General features: G+C 42.0%; 1 long non-coding RNA gene across 2 annotated transcripts; it reads left to right on the top strand.

Moving 5' to 3' along the window:
* Window positions 1-354: 354 nt before the first annotated feature.
* LOC127300543 (uncharacterized) lies at window positions 355-2,919 on the top strand. 2 transcript variants are annotated; one of them, XR_007851376.2, is made up of 4 exons: window positions 355-844; window positions 1,379-1,453; window positions 1,539-2,409; window positions 2,514-2,919. It is a non-coding gene; the product is annotated as an uncharacterized lncRNA (long non-coding RNA). The 2 variants fall into 2 exon arrangements; XR_011745233.1 differs by having other exon boundaries at window positions 1,539-2,565.
* The last annotated feature ends 784 nt before the right edge of the window (window positions 2,920-3,703 follow it).

Genomic DNA, 3,703 nt, shown 5'->3' with positions numbered 1-3,703 from the left:
CTGTGACATGTTGACCAAATTGACAAGCTACCATTTGGACCAATTGTCATATTTATTAGAGGAAAGGCCCACATGTCATATTTTGTATTTATCATTCCAATTTGTTTACATCTATCTTGTCTCACGGTCTCTCTCTTTTTATATTAGCTATGATTGAATAGTGTCAGCCAATCTTCGATTCAGGACACTTATTTCAGCCAATCAGAAAGCAGCACCAGACTACCCACGGATCACTCCACCGATGGAGATCGTGACCACCATCAAATGGCTGAGATTTCATCGCCCTTGTGCAGTCCCGCGCTGGATTTTGGCAAAGGCGCGAAACACATCTAAAAGTGGCCTGAGCGAGGCGAGGTCAGACTTTGAGCCCACCAACCCTATCGAACAGAGTACAGTCTGTACACAACGACTCCATTGTGACCTACCCCTCACAGCGCCTCTCTCCCCTTTCCTCCACCTCCGCCGCCGGCCTACATTCCGGCAAACTCAGGTCACTACCCGTCCTGCCGACCATCTCCCCGGAATCCCCTTACCCCTCTCTCCCTCAAACCTCGTGGAACCACAAAGCCGCACCTCCAGTAGAAACCCTAGCGCAAGATCCCGCCTGTTCACAGCGGAGCAGGACGGTCCATGGCGACTGCGTCTCCGGCTGCGGGAGGTGGTGACCATGCTCGGCGACCGGATTCACTGCGCGGGGCTAAAAGCCCCGGCCTTCACCGACGCCGATGTTCCCTGACCCCAGGACCGCCGACAACCGCGCGCGGGCGCCACGGATGGCCCGAGCTACGACCTACCCTCACCGCGTTCATCATCGGGCTGCCTCCACTGTACGACAGCACCCATGGTACTTGATATCCCTTCCGCAACCAGATCTCGGGGTATCTCTTGCATCGCTATGTCCTCTGTGTAGATGTATGTGTAGGACTAACAGTATGTAGATTTTGCCCAGTTATTGCTGATAGGATTTATGATATATGTTTATGAGTTAATATATGGGACTGCACTTCATGGAACTGCATGTTACATTTCATGGTTCGCTTGCAGGCAACCATTCATGCTTATAGTAGATTTTTGAACTGAAGCTTACACTACATTACTCGTATATAACCCTTACGCACTTCACCTATGGGCGTGCATGATTTTCTAGTTTCAGTTGTACAGGTGCTATATTGTTGTGTTCCTGTCTTTCAATTATAGTTTTGTAGAATCTGAGTTAAATAAATCTTTAGCGTTGGATATATACATAGTTCCTGCAATATGAACATATATTAGATTTAACCTTCTTGCTAACATATACTGAGCACCTTAGCTGATTATATTGAATTATAACTACTTTGCTGTTTTGCTTCTGGTTGTTTGATACTTTGGTTTCTTTCAGCCCAAGACAACAAAGAAGATTGTGTTGAAGCTTCAGTATCAGAGCTGCAATCACTACTCTCAGCACGCGATGAAGGTACTTGTATCTCTCCTTTTTTTTCCACACTTGACTGTTTTTCACTTAGTGTTGTATCTGAATTCTCTTTGAAATCTATCTTCAGAGGTACAAGCACTTTGAGATCGGTGGAGACAAGAAGGGCAAGGGAACCCTCTCTCTTCTAATTTGATGAAATTCATGTTGCCCAACTCCCAAATTGTCTGCCAAAAGTTACCATTAAAAATGTTTTTATTTTATTTCTCTAGTGAGATGCATCTTCTGGAATACCTTATGCTTTGCATTTGTACCAACTTGTTCTTTGTTATCTTCTCCATACATAAGCTGATCGGTTAATGCCATCTGTTCTGAATTGAAGTGACTAACAGGGTTTCTGTTGATACAGCGTTCTCTTAGCGGCCTAGTGGTTAAGCAGCAGTAGAAGCAACGTTGTATTCTATCAGTGTTATTCGTTTCAGTACTAGCTTTCTAATTGTAATACCAGCTGGCCATATTACTAAATACTAAATGCAATTTTTATAACTTGGCATTTCTACTATTGAAACTGGAGACCTTAGCATGGCCACCTCTTAGTTTTGGCGCATCGTTGCTATGAACATAAGATTTTATGTGGTCCTCATACATGTTACTAAGTACTTGCTGTTTAGTTAGTAATTCATAGGGTACATCTGAATAGCTGTGTGCACCATCTGCCCACTTCTCTGTTGCTCTTGTCGTGATGCATATTGTAATAATGTGTTATGCACACTACAGTAGCGGAAACCTTGCTTTTAAGTTAATCCAGCAGTGAAAATTGTGGTCATTTCTAAAGAGATGTGTATTGGTTGCGGTATTTGCATTAAGGTATGCCTGTAACTTTATACGGCTATTCAGATGTATAATTTAACTAAGTGTTCTCGCTTCTGTAATCGTTGTTGCAGAAATTTGGAAAAAGATACTACCCATCGCTATGGACCAAATACCTTTAATTTGCACATGTACCTTTTCTACAATCAGAGAGCTTATGAAACCCAATAGAAGATGGCCTAGTTTGTCTAAACTTGTACTATTTTATCTGTATGTTTGATAAACTGGCTTGAAGCCATCCGTGTTGAAGTACTAATCAACACTTGCAAGGTGCCTGTTCCAAGACCTGATCAAGTTTTGTCCTTTGTTGGAACCAACGGAATTGGGAAGTTAGCTGCACTTAGTGTTGGCTTGATTTTTACTAATGGACCTGATCATGCAACTTGTTGACTTGTTTCTTATGAGAGGGCCTGGAGAGGGCGTGGAGGTGTGGAGAGGCCCTGGATCTCGAGGTTGGAAGCCCTGTTTGCCCAGAAGTTTGGACTGATAAGTTGCCTGCTGTAGTGATATGGTCCTGTTGTGGGTTCATTTTGGGCTATATTCAGTTGGCAGCTTTTGATGGCTGTGGTAATATTGTAACTGAATTGAATTTCTTGTATTCTCCAGTTTTGATTAAATTATTTGTTGTTTAATTACTGTTACATCGTGGGATCATAAAACCTGAGATTGAAACATACAACTTACAAGTGAGACGTAATGCTGCTGGACCTTAATAAGGCCAAGGCCCAAATAAGAAAAAATGATGTAAAAAGGTTATGGCTGCAAAACCAAACTGATAATTTTTTTTTGTTACAAGGCTAAGGCCCAAAAGACAAACGGATTGACAAGTGGCTAAGGCTCAAAAGACAAATGGGCCAAAAAAGGCTAAGGAATAAAAAAAAGGGCTGATATTAATGGGCTCTAGCCATGTAGACCATGTAAATGGACCGGGCTGATTTTGGATCACGACGATTTCATTTCGTCACAATTTTGCCACGTCAGACTGGCCACGTGGGATCTGATGTGGCATGGCCAAATTGCCAATGACGATATTAGATCGTCATAGATATTACGACGATGCAATATTGTCATAGACAATCATGACGATTCCAAGTAGAAGGTCATGTTGGTTGATTCCTGACGCTCCGTTTTTGACGATCAATTTTTCGTCATAAAAACGTCATATATTAAATGTAGTGACGATTTAGTGATGAAAATGAAGGGTCGCAAGTCAACATATTTCTTGTAGTGATAGCAGTAACTAGATGGTTGTCTTCTCCTATTATGCCATCATGTTTAGATCTTGTGAGCTGCCTATCATGATCAAGATCATCTATTTGTAATGCTACATGTTGTGTTTGTTGGGATCCGATGAATATGGAATACTATGTCAAGTTGATTATCGATCTATCATATATGTGTTGTTTATGATCTTGCATGCTCTCT

Source organism: Lolium perenne, chromosome 5 (genome assembly GCF_019359855.2).
Source record: "Lolium perenne isolate Kyuss_39 chromosome 5, Kyuss_2.0, whole genome shotgun sequence".
In the NCBI taxonomy this organism is placed as follows: Eukaryota; Viridiplantae; Streptophyta; class Magnoliopsida; order Poales; family Poaceae; genus Lolium; species Lolium perenne.
Note: the sequence above shows the minus strand (reverse complement) of the source record. Positions and strands in the feature narration are given on the sequence as shown.